The 21,587-nt window shown below is 39.7% G+C and overlaps 1 protein-coding gene across 9 annotated transcripts in view; it reads right to left on the bottom strand.

Moving 5' to 3' along the window:
• NRXN3 (neurexin 3) overlaps nucleotides 1–21,587 on the bottom strand; it is a 1,573,300-nt gene that overhangs the window by 188,807 nt on the left and 1,362,906 nt on the right. The window lies entirely within an intron of this gene.

Below are 21,587 nucleotides of genomic sequence, written 5' to 3'. Positions count from 1 at the left end.
CCTACTCATCCTTATACCTAAATAAGCAGGGCTATAGTAACCTCAGTCATAACCTGTTTAGCAGAATGAGAGAACTGGAGGAGTTAAGAAACCATGACTGCAGACACCATTACTCCTCTGCCCACCCCACAAATGTGGGCTGTTTATTGCACCACGGTTCTTCAATGAGAAACCACTATATAAATCCTGGATACATGGAAAGGACTGCTGGTGATTCAATTCACCTCTGAGTCACTAATTAATCACGGATGGAGAACAGTTTTAGGCAGAGAGAGGAGACCTTTAAACCAGCATTCTGCTGCTTTTCAGCAACAACAGTGGCAAAGTACAGTTCTGGCTGAGTGAGTTGGCTGATCAGCGAGATATATTCTTGGGCAGATTTTCTGCAAGATCCATAATAGATTCAGGGGAAGAAAAGATTTAATCTCTGCCAGAATAAATATTTGGTCCTTATCTGAGGCGCCACACATTTGCCACTGCAATCACTGCTTCGGAGAGATCGTCTTAATCCTGCTAGCTCTACTGCCAATGTCAATGGAGACCCTTATACCCAGATGTTTCATTGTGTTTCCCCACGGTGGTAAATGTGGCTGTGCTAGACCTCAGATGTGGTCTCTTTACTTGCAGTAATAAGATTTCATTACTGCAACCTCCTTGTCATTTGTCATGGGACCACAGTGGCTTTATAATCTGTGGCTAACTGCTTTGTCTCAGTTCATTATAAGTCTTGTGGCAAGTGCCCATACAGTTGCCAATGGTTGAATCCATCACGCTCAGCTGCCATGAAGATAAACTCTGCTGGCTCATGTGTCCAGAGAACATTTGAGGGATAAAATCATTGGCTTTGGAAAAAGCCCTGACTGACCTTTGGGCAAGTTACTTAATTTTTCTGAACCCGTTTCTTAATAATGTATTACGGGGACAGGAAACCAGTTTTCCAGGCTTCCTAGGACCGTTATAAGGCTAAAATGATATGATTATAATCATTAATATACCACTTTATAAGAAGGAAAATATCATTCAAATATAAGGGATAAATGAGATCATGAGAAGGAAAAAAATCTAAACATTTGACCACATGCAACACCCTGTGAGCACCAGAGAAATTAACTGGTTCAATAGGATAAACATGGTTTTAGCATAGCATGGTTCAAATAATACCTCTCTCTGGTTCTGAAAGCTATATGACCTTGGGCAGGTTATTTAACTTCTAATTTCCCTGCTCTAAAGGGATCTGTGGAGGAAGGGAACAGCGAATTGCTACCTTTGAAGCTTTTTGTGAGGATTTTAGGAGAACACACATGTGGGAAATGCTAGCACGTGGCTGTGCATACTTTGAGACTTCAATAAATGTCAGTCATCTTGTCCCTTTCTTTCCCCTCATTAGTATAGTTGAAAGTGGTGGCACGAGCTAAGGACTGGCTAGTTTGGCAAGAGTGTCATCAGAAATATTATCAAAATAAATGTAAATTTTAGCAAACAGAACATCAAAAAAATAAAATTTGCACCATTGTTTTCCTGTCACAATTTGGTAGTTGCTCTCTCTTCACATTCCTTGGTGCCTTTTATGAGCCCTTTCAAGACAAGCAAAGTGTAGCTACAAAACAGCATGACTATAAATTTTAATAACTCCACGCCCATCACCACTAAAGTTGCTACCAAAGGCAATCAGTTCAATGTATGTTTTTCCTTGATATTAAAAACACAGACAAGTGGTAAATCAAAAGACATTACCAAAGAATCCTCAAGTGCAATAAAAAAAAGTCTATTAAAGAAAAAAAAACACAAAACCAAGACTGAACAGCACAAGAAAACAGCTGTCTTTAAATAGCCAGTAAGTCATTCTTCATCAATAATGACTGTTTACGAGCCCACCTGGTTCCTCAAATTAGTCTGGCTCCAGCTTTCTAACCTTCCATCAGCCACATTATAGTTATTGCTGTGAAGGTGACCCATAAGATACTACCAACACCAAGGTCATATTTTAGAAGCTGAGATGCACAGGGGCAAGACAAATCCTCAGGAATAAAGACCTCCCTGAAGGCAGTCTCTTCATTCATTCCAGAGTGCCCCCAGGGAAGGCAGAATGCACCATCACTATTTTAGAAAATTGCAGCTGACAGAAACAGAACTGGAACTCTCAAATGTATGCCCAACAGATGTGCAAAGGAAGTTCTGAATATCTTGACTTCTAGGCTTCCTACAGAATCTGTGAGTTCAGGGCTAGGCAATAATACAGGAAGAACAACAGGTATGTGATCCTTCTTGGGGCCAGACACTGCCAGGTCAGGTCTGGCACACCCATTCCAAAGTCTGGGTCACTGTAAATAAATCAGTGGCAGTGTTTATTACATTCTTCTAGTTTCTCACATTATGGGCTCATAGTAAGAGAGAATTTCTAGTTCCCCTTGGGATATGGAGGGCCAAGAGACCAGTGTTGACTAATAAATTAGGTGTCACTTCCAAGCCACCCATTAAACTGCTGGTGTGAGACCCACCAGAGCTCTCCCATGGTTCTCAACCACTGCATCCGGCAAATTCCTGGCCGTGGCCTCTTTTTCAGCCTGCGCCATTGAGTGAGGATGGCAACAAGCCAACTTGCAATGGACATGGAAAACGAGAAACAAAGCTTGACTGCTTTATGCCACCAAATATTGAATCTGCTTGTTACTGTAGGATCATCCAAACTACTTCAAAGAACAGAGTAGGTGCTTGGCAAGTAGTTTTTAATAGAATAATTTTTGAATTCTCACAATTACCCTCCAGATTTTTTAGGTGAAAAAGATGACGATTCAGAGAATAGGGGATTCACACAACCAGTAGGAGATACATTTAAGATTTGAAATCAGGTCTGACTTTAAAACCCATGTATTTTCTACCATGTTATGTTTCAGGCACATGTATTACATGTTGCAATTGAGTTATTTATATAATAAGACAGTGTATACATTACATATCATAACTTTATGTTTGCTTAACCTATCTAACCCGTATACCTAACCTAACTATGGGTATTGCAAATATAGGGACACTAACAGGTGCTCGGTAAATGTTAAGTTAATGGATAAGTGAATGAATGAATAATGAAGTAGAATGTGTGGCTTTGGTAGAAAAAAAAATTGTGCTGATAAGTTTTTATAACTTGGGAGGCTAAATAGGTTTGAATAGTATATGATAATGAAAAGAGTTGGTCATCCATATTCACATTTTTTTGCAATAAATCTTAATCAAAACATATAGTCTCACTGTGCTTTATATAAGCGATCAATAAAAAACAAAAAGATAAGGTATGGTTTTGACTCATCAGATAATTTTGGCTGAGGGAGAATTTTACTGAAGTTCTCTAGGATAAAACACCCTTGTGTTTAGGAGAACACAGTATGGACTCTTTTCATAGCTAATCACTATCTTCCAGTGAAGATCATCAGGCCATTCTTTCAATGTTACAGTGTCCAGGTTCTAGACCCAAGAGAATTGTCAGCTAATAAATAGGGAGTGTGTACTTCCTGTGTGCAGAGCCATGTACTATTGAAGGATTCAAGAGAAGTAAGAGACCAGGTCTCTCCCTCAAGAAGTCTAAGCCCATCAGGAATTACCCAAGCTGACAAGACTCCAGCTGTGGAGCTTGGAGATGGTTTGGACTTTCACTATCATCCCAGTCCCCTTGCCTTGAGGTACTTGGGTGAGGTGGCTGTGACAGTAAGGGGAAGGGAGAAGAAAAAAGTCTGCTCTGGTTTTCAGAATACTTTGTATTTAGAATCAGAAGACCTGAGCCCATTCAGGCTCCACATCTTGTTGTCCAGGTCATCTTGAGCAGGTCATTCAACTCTCTGTACAAAAGAAATGAGAACAACAATACAAGACACAACAATAACACCTGTGTTAAATGGAATTTAAGAGAAATGAATAAAATATTGTCAAATTCTCAAGTGTTCTTCAAAGGATGGTATAAAAATGAGGTCAATGGTGGGGAGTGAAGACGGTGGGGATAACTGGGTGACAGAGAAATAGTATGACAGATGATGAATGAGTTAGAGGCTTTTGCACACACCCTACAGGATACCACTCTATTTAAAATGCCTGTTTCCCACTCAAGATCATCAACTCCACAATCTGTACTGACTGTTCCTAGAAAATTTATGTTACATGGCTTGGAAACAAATCCTATTTTCCTAAATCTGCACAGGTCTCAATGACCTTTGCACCCACCCAGCAAAACTGCATCCACCTTTCCACCTGCAGCTGTGCTTCTACTGTTGTTGCAACTGATGTCTGGTTGTGCTAGGTCAATCAATTAAAGTGGATTAGATCCACAGACTGAATTACTAACAGAGGGCCAAGAGAGATAAGACTGATAAATAGCTCAAGACAGCTCCATCTCTAACTCCAAGCAAAGAGAGGAAAAAAAATAAAATAAAATAAGAGCACGCACGGATGACAGCTCAGGACAACAGGAACTCTGACCTGAATGGGGGCAGTCAAGGAAGGACAAGACAGCCAGTGCAAGTAAATAAGATGCAAGTCAGAGCCACAGCTCTAACGTCACTGGTCGCAAATGGCATCCTGAGTCACCATGTCCTTCAAATCTACTCTGAATGCTCACTTCTAATCCACAGACCTAATGTCATCCTACCTTGTTTGGTAGTTAAGTCTGACCACAAAGCAAAAAATTAAAGTTCATTTCAGTAGAAGCCCCAGTGCTGCACCTGGACCAGAAACAGTCTTCTGACAGGATTCAGGCAACAGCTGGCAGGGCAGTGATGACTACAACCCAGTACAGGTTGAATATCTCCTATAAGTGCCTTGCCTTATCCCCAAATCTGTACCGCAGATGTGAAGAACTACCCAAAGGCTTTAATTTTTTTTTAAGTTTATTCATTTTTGAGAGAGAGAGAGCATGAGCAGGGGAGGGGCAGAGACAGAGGTAGACACAGAATCCGAAGCAGGCTCCAGGCTCTGAGCTCTGAGCTCTCAACACAGAGCCTGACGAGGGGCTCGAACTCACGAACCGAGAGATCATGACCTAATAAGCTGAAATCGGACGCTCAACCGACTGAGTCACCCAGGTGCCCCCCAATGGCTTTAATAAAGAGATCCTAGGTTTTGTGCTCACAGTAACAACCTATAATCCTCAAAATAAAGAAAAAAAAAACACATTTCAAATCACCTAGAACATCTTACATCTTACTTATATACTTATAAAGTGTGATCCTGGGACCAGCAAGCATCAGCATCACCTGGGAACTTGTTAGAAATACAAATTCTTGGGGCGCCTGGGTGGCTCAGTCGGTTGAGCGGCCGACTTCGGCTCGGGTCATGATCTCGCGGTCAGTGAGTTGAAGCCCTGCGTCAGGCTCTGTGCTGACAGCTCAGAGCCTGGAGCCTGTTTCAGATTCTGTGTCTCCCTCTCTCTGACCCTCCCCCGTTCATGCTCTGTCTCTCTCTGTCTCAAAAATAAATGAACGTTAAAAAAAAGTTAAAAAAAAAAAAAAAGAAATACAAATTCTTGGATCTAACGCCAGACCCTCTGAATCAGAAACCCTGAGGTGGGGCCCAGCAATGTGTATTATCACAAGCTCTCCAGGTAATTCAGATACTTGCTGAAGTCTGGGAACCACTTCCTTATGTCTTGGTTCCACTAGGCCAGTGGATTCAACAGATTTTGTGCCCAGGGACATTGGGCAATGTCTGAAGACATTTTTGGTGGTCACATCTGGGAATGGGAGGTGCGACTGGCATCTAGTGGATATAGGCCAGGAATGCTAATAAATATCCAACAATACCCAAGAAAGAATTATCTGGCCTCTAATATCAAAGTGTCACCATTGAGAAACTGCACTAGGGAGGACAAAACTTCACACAAGAAACATCTATCTATAAAGCATGTGCGGCATCACAGAAACTATTCTACAAACATTTTTATATATGGGTCTACTTTATTCCTCACAATGCTCCTTCTTTGAGGTATATATGCATATATACATACACACAATGCTTTCTCTCTCTCTCTCTCTCTCTCTCTCTCTCTCTCTCTCTCACACACACACACACACACACACACACAATGCACGTGTATATAAGTGCATGCTTGTGTGTACACACATGAGAATTCTCACATATTTGGTCCAAAATCGTGATTTAGTCCTCAAAGCACAGGGTGAGCTTTGAGCGTCTTTGAATACTTGGACTCTCTCCCTACTCCTTGTTGTACTCAAATGTCCATTTTACAAGTGTAAAATTGGAACTGCAAGCTCACATGACCACAGAGTGGCAGGTCCGGAATACATGCCCTGTGTTATTTTCCCTGTCTGGTCTTGGTAACCACCTTCTCTTTTAACTAGCCCCTAACAAAGTGTCCCAGTATATCTCCCAGCACAACAACATTAGCTGAAAGTTCCAATTCCAATTTCGTCCCTTGACTCTTCATTCCAGACTAGGTAATTTTAGTCAGTTTCCACAAAGATGGATGATCATTTTTGAGTGGACTGCCAAGGAGAAACTCCTCTCCCCAAACTAGATATTCCAGCCCAACGATGAGCAGCAGCTCCTCTACAGAAAACAGACAAATAAGCAGCCAGTAGTAACCTTTCAAGACCTACTCTGTAAGTAGGAAACCTTTTGTAAGGTTTCCTTTTGTGATTCTCCAAAGTGTTTTATTATTTATTTGTCTTTTAAGTGACAGACTGAGTTAACATTATAGCTTCAAGGCGAATGGACCTATGTGAATAGTAAACATCAACAAAAATTTCTGGTTCAATAAGTAAGGCATCCTCAGTCACTTGCGTTGATGAGTTCCTACTCTAAATCCTACCCCATTTTCTAGATGGGGGAAAAATGTATGCATGTTTCAGAACTGAGAGATTTCATATTCTGGATTATCAGAAAATACGATACAGATTATTGCATGTTTTAATGATGCCTTTGGAGAATGGGCATGCAAAAGTTACAGGAGACAGATTGGGCTGAAAGAGAGATCAACAAATAGTGGGCCAGATCTGGCTGTTGCCTGTTTATGTAAACAAAGTTGTATTGGCAGATAGCTGTGTTCATTCACTTACAAAATGTCTGTGGCTGTTTTTGCACTACAACAGCAGGGTTGAATAGTTGCAACAGAGATCTTGTGGCCCAGAAGCGTAAAATATTTAGTCCCTGGCCCTTTACAGGAAAAGTTTGTTGACCCCTATTATCGAAGCTTGCACAATTTAAGGGTAGCCATGTTTTTTGTTCTGTTTTGTTTTCAGTTTTTGATCTATAGTTTATATTTCCATGGTCAGAATAACATAAATATCAGTGGGAGCGTCAAATGGGGAGCCTGTACCTGTTCATTCAACTATTACCTGGAATATAGAACAGATTTCTAATAAGACAACATACATAAAAAATTCACCCGATGTATGTATGAACTAATCTATCTCGGATCCATTAAGGGTGGTTTAGATACTAAAATCAATTCAACAGAGCACTGTTTGAAGGTAGGCAGCCAAGGATACAGAGAAATAAATTAGAGGCTTCTGGCAAAAGATGATGGTAGCTAGAAATAGTCTGGTAATGGAAGAGATGGAGCGAAGTTGTAAAGTTATTAAAATTATAATGATATGACATTTCTTTCTGAAAATTTATCTAGTTCTGTGGAGTGATCATGTACATGCTAAAGTATTGGGATTCTGAAAGCCAGCACACATCACTCTGATGCCGGGACTTCAGTTTATTACATTAGTTGCAATGGGAGAAGAGAAAAGCATTGCTACCCAATGAGTATGTCTCCGTCTCCAAGGGCTCCAATGCATCTGCAAGAGACTTGAGTCCCTTGAATGATAAATGGTGATTAACTGAACTCTCTTGGTCTACCTGCAAGGAGAATCTACCGTGTCATCATCTATGGATGAACACACTGAAATAGGGGCTCATTTTTCCTTTCCTGGTTATCGTAAACAAAATGGCAAGCACATTCTAATATATCAGCAGCGCCTGTCTGCACACAGGGACGATGGTGTGTGTGTGTCCTGGAGATAGTGTTGCAGCTAGGTATTTCATCCAGGTGATACTTTACGGTCCTCCTCTTTGTCAACTATCACCACTGTAACATTCCTTCTGGGATCATATCAGCATTTCTAATTCAAAACGTTGATTCTGACCTATCCCCAGCCACCTTAATGAAAGCAACAGAGGGAAGAAAAAAAAATGAGATTTAAACAGCTACATCACATCAGGAGAAAGCGGGCCTTGCTGGCTTCCATGCCAGTGTCAAAGCCACTGCAGGGGAAGTAATCCGGACAAAGGAGCAGAAGTATATAAAGAAGACACTTTTCCTGGGTCCTGGGTGAGACTGGTAAAGGTGACCCCAAACAGGAGACTTGAAAGCATGCCACAGGGAGCTGACTCATGGCTTTGGAAAAGTGTCCAACATATCAACAACTGAGAGTTCTTTCCAAAGCTGCATGCTCTTCTGATAGAATAATTAGGAAACAGAACTCTTTATTTTAATTTACTTGAATTTAGTATTCCTACCAAACTGTAAACTGAATTACGTTACAGCCAAATGGGGAACATACCCCTAAGGAACTAGGGAGTCATCACTCCCCTATCATATGGCAGGCATTGGGAGCCATCTGGGAGCCAGCAGCCACAGCTTTAGATACACAAATTACCCACTGAGTTCACAATAAATCAATACACAATATAAAGAAGTGTTTATATTATCGCATTTAAAGGGCACAAGCATTCTTTCTCTCTCTTCTTTATGGATGCACTACAAATTTATTCATTTACATAAAGATGTCACATGATTTTATCCAAATGGTTAAGGAACACAGTGCTAGAGAAATAGAGTTGTGTGTCTACTTATGCCCATGTAAGTGTGTGCATGTGTTTGAATGAGACCTTAAAACTTAACATATCCAAAAGCTGGTTTCTTGGGGCACCTGGGTGGCTCAGTCAATTGAGCATCCAACTTTGGCTTAGGTCATATCTCAGAGTTCGTGAGTTCGAGCCCTGCATTGGGCTTGCTGCTTCGGCTCAGGTCATGATCTCACAGTTTGTGAGTTCGAGCCCCGCACTGGCCTCGCTACAGTCAGCGCAGAGCCTGCTTTGGATCCTCCATCTGCCACCCCGCCCCTCTCTCCAGCCCTCCCTTGCTCACGCTTTCTCTCAAAAATAAACACACATTAAAAAAAGAAAAGAGCAAAAGCTGGTTTCTCTGACCCTCTCTTTTGCTTATTAAGTGGTGATAGCTCAGGAGAATCCAGGTCCCTTTGTATCCATCAAACAGCATCTATAGCCAAGTTCTAATACAGCCTATCATAGACCAGACTCAGAGCAAACTGTGTATTTCAGAATAAATTAAACATGAGGAAGATTTTAGAGTCAACATGACCTCTAGGCAATGGAACTGGTTGGTCATTAGGGATCATTAATCCAGTAATGATTCAAAGACAGGACAGCTCCTCTAGGCCTGGTTTAGCCCAAAATTGTATGGGGTACCCTTTCCCATACAGAGAAGGGACTTTTCTCTGCCCAGGAGTCCAGCTTTCGTAACCAGTGTGCATAGATGTATAGAGCTGAATGAAATTCTACATGTATGCCCTCCCAGAGCTATCTTTGATTAACTAGGTCTACCTTCCAATTATCCCACAACTTCTCCAGTATCTATTCAACATTAAGATAAACTGTTTGCATTCTTTTCAACATTTAATAGAATGATTCTTTCCCCAAACAGATAATGTGCACTGTCAAGGTAGAAAATTCATTTTTATTTTCTATGTCTTCCTCAATATGGGGGACTCAATAAATGTTTAGCTGAGTGCCTGACACAATGGCAAAAGCATCTTTGCATTTTTCATAGGCAACACTTTAAATTTTTTTTTTTAACGTTTATTTATTTTTGAGACAGAGAGAGACAAAGCATGAACAGGGGAGGGGCAGAGAGAGAGGGAGACACAGAATCTGAAACAGGCTCCAGGCTCTGAGCTGTCAGCACAGAGCCCGACGCGGGGCTCGAACTCACGGACTGTGAGATCGTGACCTGAGCCGAAGTCGGCCGCTTAACCGACTGAGCCACCCAGGCGCCCCATCAGTAGGCAACACTTTAGGACAGAGCACAATATCTCCATCTGTGGTTTATTTACTGCTTTTAAATTTGCTATGATTTTGCTTTGGGAGAGTGCTTTTGAAAATGTGGACCATGATCATGTCTCAGAAGACCATGGTCATTAATTTACTTCACACAGACTACTGAATAGTCTTCAGGATAATTGCCAACACACCTATGTGGCTCTGTTGACCTGGAAGTGAGAGGTTCAGTGATCCATTTCCAAGGCCTTCAATCTACCCAGCTTCTTTATTGGGAGAGATTCAAACTAAAGTCCTAAAAGTGAACACTACGATCCCATTATCAGTTTCTTTAGCCACTTAGTTCCCATTCAAAATCATTTTAACGCTTGAACTATCTAAGATATCTACCTACCTACCTAAGACTTCTAGAGAAACTTATTTTCATTTTCTGGCCTTCTTCTACACTCCTCAGTGTCTGATTCCTGGTCAGTGTAATGTTCAAGCTCTGCCCATTGGGAGCCCGTCTCCTCATCATAGTATTTTAGGGCTACCTCTGAGCTGGCTTTACTACAACTACCATCCATTTTCAGTTTGCACTAGACTTGCTGAATTGAGGATGTTTACAACATAGTTGTATTTTTTAAACAATACCTTTATGTCTCCAAATCAATGTTGCAGACATCAAAGACAAGTAATAGAAGTTTTCTAGTCAACTACCTACCAGTTTTACACTCTGCATAGGGCACTTTTGTAGGCCTATCAGAAGCTACACAAATGTAGTTGGAATTATTTAGCCCTCAAGAGTGTAAACTCCACTCCAGTACTGTGGAAAAGGGCAATAGCTTTGGAGTCAGAATACACGGATCTAAATTCTAATTGTTCACTTAATGCAGGTCCTGGAACAATTCACAAGTACTCTGGGCATAGGCTCCTCATGGGAAAGATACAGACGGCATCCCTGAGCTTGTTGGATGATATGTAGGTGAACAAAAGGTGTTTGTGGCAGTGATGTTAAAAATGGGGCACTGGAAAAAATACATCATTACAGAATAGATGAAGACAAAAGACAAACAGAAACAAGCACACAGTTCCCTAATTAAGACAGAAGGATTGAAGGGCATTGCCATATAATATTTCTAAGTAAACATCCACAGTTAGTCCTTGACAAATTTCCCAAGTGACCAGAGGCACAGGATTCATTATGTGCCCTTCAAGACAGAAAATGCTTCCTTATTTGGGAGAGGTCAGGCCAAGGCTGGGAAAAAGTGGGGTTAGAGAAGACATATTTAGGTAGCTGCTGATGAAGCGGTAAGGAGGAATAGGGGAAGGTTAGGAGGTTGAAGTCATTGTAATAAAAATGAGATTCAGTCCGTGAAAGGGAAAAATAAATACTTGACATATAAACATTTTACAATATCAACCAGCTGGTCTGCTTTGTAAAATTTCAGTAATGTTGCCGAGACAGAAACCTTTGAATGTTAAGGTAGACTCTCAGGGCTTAATACTTATACTAACAAAGTAAAAGCATTTTTTTAAGGTTCATAAACATGCTACATCTTAGAGAATATCTTCTCTCTTGCCCAGGTCCCTCCCCACATCCCTGGCAAATGTTTCTCTGATGATGGCATGAGTAGTTATGGGGTTAAGAAAACTTGGCTCAAAATAAAGATAAATGAAATCCCTTTTTCCCCCAAGTATGCCCTGCTCTTAATTCCCTTGCTTTTTGCTATAGGCATCTACTTCTAGCAAAGGAAGAGCTTTAAGAGTTTGCAAGGGCAATGGTTTATGCTGTGCTCACACCTGATGCTGGCCCAGAGGCTCAAGGCCATCAGGAAAGACATCACCCAAGTGATGCTAGAACACTCCCCTTTCGGCAGTTAGTAGTAATTTTAGTGTAGCTAACTAGTCACATCCATAATATCAGTGATACCTTTGAGTCATTTAAGGTAGTGATTAAGGTCAGAAGAAGGTAAAAATTTTAAAAAGAGGGAAGGAAGTAATGGGGAAACAGACAAGGAATTAGATGAGTGGAAGTAACTCTATCCACCAAGCCTCATCTGAAAGAATACAGAAAAACAGCTCCCCAAACCCTCAAACATACATGTATTTCTTGCCACTCTACTTTGTGCTGACTTCAAGAAACTTTCTGCAGGCAAATATCTAGAGGCAAACACCTTAGAAAGCCAGCTACAAGCAGAGACACCTTCTTTAGTAGACAGCAGGATGCACTTCTGATTCAACTGCCAAAGGATGCCTGCTGACGAGCCATACCAGACAACAAGGTTTACCTAACGAATGCACAGAAACAAGCACTCAGGGGACCTAAAACTCAAATGTCCATGACATACAGGTCTCATCTCCACTCTGGTGAAGCACAGAAAGAGGACCAGGAATCATGAATCTACCCCAGAGGAGCACAGTAAACAAACTACACTGAATCTAGGGGGCATACTTTTCAAAAAGGTACTGAAAATTTTTTTTGGTTTTTGTCTATTGATTATTTTTCCCAAGTAGATGCTTATTAATTGCATTATGTAATATCGAAGTTACCAATTCAGAACCTACAGGTGGGATCAGGCCCTCAGATGTATATTATTTTATTTTTTTAAGGGAAGGGGTACTCATAATATCTTTTAAAATGGGAATTAGTTTTCAACATTTAAAAATCAGTCTCTCATGAATAGTTTACATTTAAAAAAATTTTTTGAAAATAGTAAGATTTAGCCACACTGGGATAATATTTCTAAAACACAATTAAAGGGCAGAGTTGATTGGGGGGAAGAAAGGTACAAGATCCTTAATTCACCACAGTCTCCACCATCCTCTATTGCCTATCACCTGCAAAGTTTTGAGTTCTGGTGGCCATCTATCATCAAGTCTTCCTTGAGTGTGCTCGCTCTCTCTCTCTCTCTCTCTCTCTCTCTCTCTCTCTCTCTGGTATAACAGGGTAAAGAAGAAAGGGAAACTTCTCTGACTCTCAACAGACAATAGATTGAGGACCATAGGATTCAAGAAAAAAAATAAAAGAAAGTCCTTTTTAAAAAGATTCCATTCCATTGGAGAGTGTTATGCTAAGTGAAATAAGTCATACAGAGAAAGACAGATACCATATGGTTTCACTCTTATGTGGATCCTGAGAAACTTAACAGAAACCCATGGGGGAGGGGAAGGAAAAAAAAAAAAAGAGGTTAGAGTGGAAGAGAGCCAAAGCATAAGAGACTCTTAAAAACTGAGAACAAACTGAGGGTTGATGGGGGGTGGGAAGGAGGGGAGGGTGGGTGATGGGTATTGAGAAGGGCACCTTTTGGGATGAGCACTGGGTGTTGTATGGAAACCAATTTGACAATAAACTGCATATATTGAAAATAAATAAATAAATAAATAAATAAATAAATAAATAAATAAATAAAATAAAATAAAATAAAATAAAATAAAATAAAAAGATTCAATTCCATTTTAATCATTTATATTATTAGTCTGTCCCTTGCAGACTTTTCTGGTTTTTAACCCCTAACGTAATGTAATAATCAGAGGCTTTTGAGTAACATAGGTCTGGCCTTGAATTTTAATTCCACCACTTGACCAAGTTGTATAGACTCCCTGAGCCTCAATTTTGTCACCCGTAATGTTGGAAAAATATTACCCACCACACAAGCTTGTTATGAGGATAAAACAATATATGGAGGCAACTAGCACATGATAGAAGATGCTGAAGGAATTGTACTTCCCTTCCCCTTTGAAGTGTTGGGATGAATCAAGCAGTCACTATCATAAAATCACACATACACATCTAAAGTGCCTGCCAAACTGTAATGACCCAACTGCTGCTACAGAGAGATGGCTCAGCTCAATGTTTTAATGTACTTTTCATGGACTGAAGCTCAACAACAAAATCTATCACTGTTAGGCAACCTCATAAGAAGGTCTGATTTAAAAAAAATAGACTTCTTTCTGAAGTCCAAAGTGTGGTAGCTACCTTCACCTTGACTCAGAAACACACCAATAGTAAATGTACATACACTTAGCCAATGAACAATAGGATTAATAAATGACAGCAAAGATAATGATAATAGAATGCATTATTGAAAGTTGCATAAGAGAAGACCATTCAGTATAGAAAGGTACATATAAATTTTATGCAAACACACTTTTAGTTCTATGAGTTCATATATCTGCATGGCTATAACCATCAAGAAAAATTTAATGTAGGCCACTGCTCTGGAACTACCATTTAATTTTGAGCAGACCATGATATTGAAAAAAAATTATTTTAGTTATATAACACACTTGCCAAATAAATCAAAAATATTCATTGCAATATAACAGCTAAAAAAAAACCAGAATCGCTACTCTACCATGTTGAGATTTAAGTGGGCAATAAATCATAGCCCTCTCCATTCTGAATTCCAAGCCAATTGAGAAATAGACACAAGCGAAAGGATCAGCGAACTTTATTGCTTGTGGAACTGAATGCGGGAATACGTCTGGGACAGCACTCTGATCCAGCCACACATTAGGCTTCCTGCTCATAGTTCAAGGCCTGTCCCCTTCCCCACTGCCCCCTGCAAAGAGGAAATTGGCCTGGAGCTATGTACTCCCAGTGGAGGGAGAAGAGCCCTCAGAACAGGAAGAAGAAATGGAAGGGGTCCCATCAGACATGCAGACCCTTTATCCAATCCCACCAACTAGATAAGGGATTGGAGAGAAAGGATAAGAAGTGTTACCCCAATATTTTCCTTCCAGGGAACAGTGGTTGCTTAATAGTATAGCATGGATGGGGAAACCATCTCTTTTTTAACACCAGAAGCCAAATAAAGTCTTTCCAGGCAACCCTACTGAAGCAGACTGACTTTTAAGAGGAGCTAGAGAACTAATCCTCAGGCATCTATAGAGGACTTGTTAATATAAGGTTGATAATATGTATGGGAATCTTGAAATGTTATTTCATGGTCATAGTGACACTTCCTCTCACTAACCAGTTAATAACGACCACTGTTTCTGCTGATTGCTGAAAATCTTAGCAACATACAGCTGATGTCTTGGATTTTTAGAAATCGTGGTGTCAGAAAAAAATATTAGAGAGAGGAATGTTAAATAGGACTTTTAAGCCAAGAAATTACAGTCCTAATTGGTAAGATTTCAGCAGGCCCATGGAACTTTCTTTATATCATGAACTTCTGCCTCCTTCCTAAGGGCCCAGAGATCTGCTTTGCTGTCATTTATGTCAATGCACCAGCCAAGACTCTTTAGTGCAGCCCAACTATGCTGTCAACCCCAAATCTCAAGGGATGCATATAATCACCATATTTACTGTGATGGCCCAGGCAATAATGATACCCACCGATTCTAATGAAACTAAAGTGCACGTGTCATTTTGGAGATGCTATTTGTTCAGGCAGAGTTGCCTGTCAGCTGTCTCTGGCCAAGCGATACAACCTGCAATTTAGTTAACAAACTGAGACATCATAGAAATCAGTGCTTATAACAGGCTTCCTTGATTCACTTGGGTTTTTCCACCTGTCTTACATATTGCAAGTCTCTAGCAAAGTGGCACTGGTGGGAGGAGGTCCCAGTGGAGTTGAAAAGACAAGGGCAAAAAAAAAAAAAAACAAGAACAAAAAATAAATAAATAAAAAGCAAGGAGTTTGCTAAAATTCTAAAATGGAATCTTCCCCAGAAGCAGAAAACCCAGAAAAAAAGCATTTCTTGGCTCCAGTGATTCAACTGTTGCCAGCTGGACAAATTCCAAACTGGTATGCCAGATCTTCCATTATCAGGTTCCAACCTTTACCTCCAGTATTCTTACCAAACTTCCTGAATCTTCTTCCCCATCTTTAATCACTGATTAATCCAACCATTCATTCAGCAAGTATGTATTATCTACTCTGTACAAGACACTGTGCTAGGCATTGGTTCCAAAATGAACAGAACCATTTCTACCTTTCAAATATTCCTTGTGCTGATGCTCAGTCTCAGGGATGGAATGGATGGGGGTAAATATCAGTAGGATGGAAAATGGACAGAATTTCAAGGGCCTACTTTAAGGAAGACGAGAATATAAGGAACTGACCTCAGTTTAAAGGCTTCCAGGGAACCACCTGATAGGATGGATCTGTGGATTTTCGCAACAACTTTAAGAGATCATTTATGATCTATTTGAGAACAACCAAAAATATGGAAAAACAAAAACTATCTTTAGGTTACAGTGATATGGGAAAGCTTTATAATGGAAGTAGAATTTATATTCAACTTTGAACGTGGACAGAATGTGGATGGCCCAATTTGGATGCTATTGTGTTAACAGAACTATAGGAATGCAAGATCCCTGAACTTGGCTTTGGAATCCAGGAAACCAGGGTTTAACCCTAGACTGTTTCATATGAGTCAGGTAACACTGAAGAAGCCGATTAGCCTGAGTATTAGCTTTCTTAATATTAAAAATACTTAGTCTATACACTGCATAGGATAGTGCTGAGAACTGAGATAATATATGTAAAAGTGCCTTGTAAATTGTAATGCACGATACACATATCAGAAGATCATTAGGTGCTGTACATTAATTGTTGATTTGACTTTGAATATACATGGCTGTTTCTTTTTCTAGTTTTTACTTTGATAATTTTTAAAAGGCTGTTTTCAGCCTCTTTAAAATCTTCAGTAGAAGCAGGAAACCCTTTGCTTCATACTAACTTATTTCTTTTATCACAGAAAATCAAAGTGCTCCTTGGCAATCATCTCATTAATCTCTTGGAGGGAGGTAAGTAAGCAGACGCATATTTTGCACAGTTGTATATATGAATATCAATTTTACTAATAGAAAAGCCTAACATAAACTTTCCTAAGTCACATAGTGAGTAGAGCAATCCAAAAATGACCCAGGCATCTCTTTACCTAATTACCTACTCTCCTCATTATATGCATCCAAAAACATTGTTCTCCCAGTAGACTTCCAAGTAAAGATCTGGCTTTCCAGCTCCAAAACAAGTAATACTTTATTTAACTTTTAAAGCCTCTGTTTCTTCATTTAAGCAACAATAAGAAAAGCTGGCAAACAGGAGTTTTATGGAGATAAAAAAGAATAAGGCATTTATAATATTTATGAAAGAAACCTAGTTCAGTATCTATAACCCATCAAATGAAAAGTAAAGGCTATCTTTTTTGTTTGTTTGTTTGTTTTATAGGGGAAGCATTTGGTTTTTATAAATCTCAAGGGTAGTTTCCCTGAAATATAGTGAGTTGAGTATGATTCTGAAAAACAATCATTATTAATAAATCCCATAATTAATTATTCCATTAATCAACAAACATTTGTTGAGCCCACATTATATTCTAACAATTGTTCTAGATACTAAAGATATAAAGATGGACAGAACACAGTGTAGGTTTTTGACAAGGTTACAATTGAGTAGATGAGATAAGACATAGGTTAAAAATAAAAACTGTTCAAGAATAGAAAGTGGTAAAGGCAGTAACATACGCAAACAAAATTCAACAGGATTTCAGTGGAAATGGTTATTCCCCAAGGGAGACCAGGGAAAACTTCATCACAGATATGATTCATAGGCTAGGTCATGAAAGACACCTAAGATTTCAATAAATGGAAGGAGTGAAAACAAGATTGATGAAATAGTATTCTATGCAATGAGACTAACATAATCAGAGGAAAGATTCAGAGAAACAAAGTCTGATCAGCAGATGAGTTTGGTGAGAGCATAATATACACTAGAGAGAAATGGATTTTGCTGGAATAAAAAGATAGGTTGATGCTAAATCATTTTAGGCTTTGAGTGGTGTATTAAGGAATGTAAGTCAATACTAGGACACCATTGAGTGAAATCATAAAAAAATTATACGTTAGAATATTTGAACATGTTGTGAGCAGATGGGGAAGAGGTAGAGGAGGGGAAATATAACAGATAAAATGGAGATGAGGTAACAGATGGCATGAGATCCCAGAAGAGGCAAAAGGGCAGGAGGCCAAGGGCACAGGTAGACTCAACTGTGGGGAAAGTGCAAGCCAATTTTTCCACTGAGACAGGAAGGAGAAATAGTTGCAGCTGTACTGTGGTGTACTGAGATCACCATAATTTGATAGATGCAGAAAAAAAATCTATACATTCATTCGTTAGAGACATTGTAGAAGGAATTTTTAAATTGAGGGGTACTAAACTAAGATCTTTAAGGTCCTTTTCAAAGCTAAGGCAGATGTACCAATAAGGTCCTCATTTTCAAAATGGAGAAAAAGGAGTCCTCACAAATATGGGACAAGTACACTTATTTAGAAGAGGAATAGGAAAATGGTAGGTTAAACTAGCTCAGAGAATGATTTTGTGCAGTTGGCAAAGAGTCTTCTAAGCCAAGTATGCATATTTCTGTTCATTATCACCATCACGACGACCACCACCACCACCAAATTACACCCAGCTTCTGATCTAAACATTTACTACCTTCTAGGCCTTTAGGAGCATTTGACTTCATCTCTATATGTTATAGAGATGAAGAGGAGTTGCAATAATCTAGCACAGCTTCACTAAGAACAGTCACAGGACTTTCTGTAGTTTGGGTTGCCCTTTTGTGCTCTAGAATATAAAATGAAAACAATTTGCCTCTGGAAGCCACTGACTTCTCATCCTGAGTCCTATAATAAATGCACAATGAGCAGAGCTGAAACTAATTCCAGCATGGAACCAATCCTAGGTCACCTGCAGCCCAGAGCAGAGCCACCATGCTGAGCCTGGCGGAGATAAGCCAAACTTCAGTCAACCTCCTGGCTTGTGAACATGTGAATACTTAATATTGTTAGCCATTAAATTTTAGTGTGGTTTGTTATGCAGCATTATTAAGCAATGACTGACTAATACACTGAACTTCAAGAAACAAAGGACTCAAATACTCTTTCTAATTGGTGTGAAGATTCTTTTAATTTTTTTAATGTTTCTATTTATTTCTGAGACAGAGAGAGACACAGCACGAGTAGGGGAGGGGCAGAGAGAGAGGGAGACAAAGAATCTGAATCAGGCTCCAGGCTCTGAGCTGTCAGCACAGAGCCCCACGTGGGGATTGAACCCACAAACCGTGAGATCATGAGCTGAGCCGAAGTCAGACGCTCAACCGACTGAGCCACCCAGGCATCCCTGGTATGAAGATTCTAAAGTTGAGACACAAATACAAGTGCCTCACCATATACTATACAACTTTTTGCTCCATATATACTGAAGAAGAAATGCCAAGTTATATTCCTTCTTTGCTACCTAAATTAAACTTGCAAAATTTTGGTATTACAATCCATTCTAAACATTCTAAACAGCCACTGATAAAACAGAAAATCAGCTTCCCTTAGCCACTAGTAGAACCACTTCTCTTACATTAAAGCCAATGGTAGTGACTTATGGATATTGTGATTAGCTTCAAAGAGTTCTTTCTATTTGAGACCTTTAGTCTATTTTGCTGTTAGTAAATCAGTTGTCAGAATTGTTACTGTTTCCTCCACATTATGATAATGTAATTTGTACTCTGCCTCTCTTAAGAATGGATGGGCCATATCAGGTAGAATATATATACCACCAAGAAGCTTCCCATGTTGGAACTGAATCCAAGCTTGAGCTTTTGAGGGGTGTATATTTTTTCAGGAAATTCAACTTCCCAGCCAGGTCCAAAGCTTGTTTTCCTTAAAGAAGTTAAAATACATGGAGATCCTTTGGGTACTACATTTACGACTTTTCAAAGACCCTACTTGCAATTAGTATAAAAAGAGAAAGGCCACATTTTTAAAACTTAAGCAAAAGGAGTAGTGCTAAGACGATGAACAACATGTGCTTTGCCCATTCCAGGGGCTCCATGCATATCTCTTAGTAACAGTCAAGTTAGTGTGGACATCAGGAATGGGAAGACTACTCACTGCTGGTTTTGGAAAAACCGTTAGCTCCCAATACAGATATGCATGTTCTTTGTCCGGATCCAAAAGAAACCATCAAAAATTCATTATCATAGAATTGCTAAAAATAGTCATATAGAAGCATCCTCATTGACTTAAAACCACATACAAGCAGTCCTCCACAATAGCCTGAAAAATGTTCCTATGATATCATTAAAGGCAAAGAATTCCATTCCAAACTGGAAATATGTCACTTACTTTAAAACCCAAGAAAAAAATCAATTCACTGCTTTATAAATTTAATTTGGACTCACTGGCTTATGTAAATTCTCCCATTTCTTCCTGTTCTCTCTATTGGACAAATTATTGTTCTTTGCTTTCTACTCCAAAGAATTGCACCATAGGGAGAGCAAGATGAATAATGTCAATAATATCCCTACACAGATAACTGTGCCACTGTCAATGTCCAATTGCTGCATACACTGAAACCATTCCTTCGGAAGTCTCTCAAGTACCTGATTCATTCATCTTTCCCTGAGAGGAAGTGGGACCAAGAAGGATTTATTATCTGAAATAGAAACCAAAAGGTAGCAGCCTCTATTCAAGGTCATAGCCAAAAGCACAACACCTGATTCTCTGCTACAATTCCTCTTTCTGAGCTACCTGTAAAAAAAAAAAAAATTCATGACTTCAGCTACTTCAGGTTACCCAAACTGTTCCCAGTAGAAAGCCACTCTGCAATCTGATGCAAGAGGTTGGTCCTGAATTTGTTTCTTCTCCCACAGCACAAGTAAGTTCATACCCCGGTCATGACTGTCATTCCCATCCACGTGTCCTATCCTTGTCTGATTTTCCTTTTATCCCTTCTCAGAATTTGCCAATTATTACAAAGTCTTAAGGACAGTTAAACATTTTTAATTTAGATACATATTAAAACTGCTCCACAGGATAGCCAAAGTCACATTAGGACCCAACCACAACTATTCTAAAAGGTCTCACTTCCAAAAAAATCATGATCGCTAACATGTTCAAAGCCTCTCTAAATTTTATCTTGGTGAAATATCTGTAAGCACTTAAGTGTGTTTTCTCTTCTGTTATCTCTTTGCGTGTGTGCACAGACAGCTCTGGGTGTGGGTCAGGTGAGGGAGGAGAGAGAGTATGCAAATGAGGGAGTGTATAAGGGAAGGAGGCCAGTGACACAGAAGCACATTAGAGAGATGAAAGGCCAGGGAAGGGTGAGTTGCCACCTTGCTTGTTCCTCCCCTGGCAATTCAGTTCTGTCCAAGTAACTCTCGATTAATGCACCAAGCAGAGACATTTCACATTTCCTCCTTAAGATCATTCTGACAGCTCACCAGCTGTTCCATGCTATTTTTTGCCACGATGGCATGGGTAAGCCACAGCGCCTTCTCTGTTACTCTGCCAACAGCAATGCTGCCTGCTGTTCAGTGCTCAAAGTCTGTTCTACAACCCAAACTCTCCCTTCTTGTCCATTTTCCCACTCACCTTGCACAATAGTAATTTAAGAGTCATTATTATGTGGTCTTGGGGAAACCTAGATGGTGGTGGTGACTGATGCATGACAAATATAGTTAGGTGTACAAATAAGTTTTTATTCCAAGATTAATTAATACAAAAATACAAGTGTCCCTATACTGCACAT

Source organism: Panthera leo, chromosome B3 (assembly GCF_018350215.1).
Source record: "Panthera leo isolate Ple1 chromosome B3, P.leo_Ple1_pat1.1, whole genome shotgun sequence".
Lineage (NCBI taxonomy): Eukaryota > Metazoa > Chordata > Mammalia > Carnivora > Felidae > Panthera > Panthera leo.
Note: the sequence above shows the minus strand (reverse complement) of the source record. Positions and strands in the feature narration are given on the sequence as shown.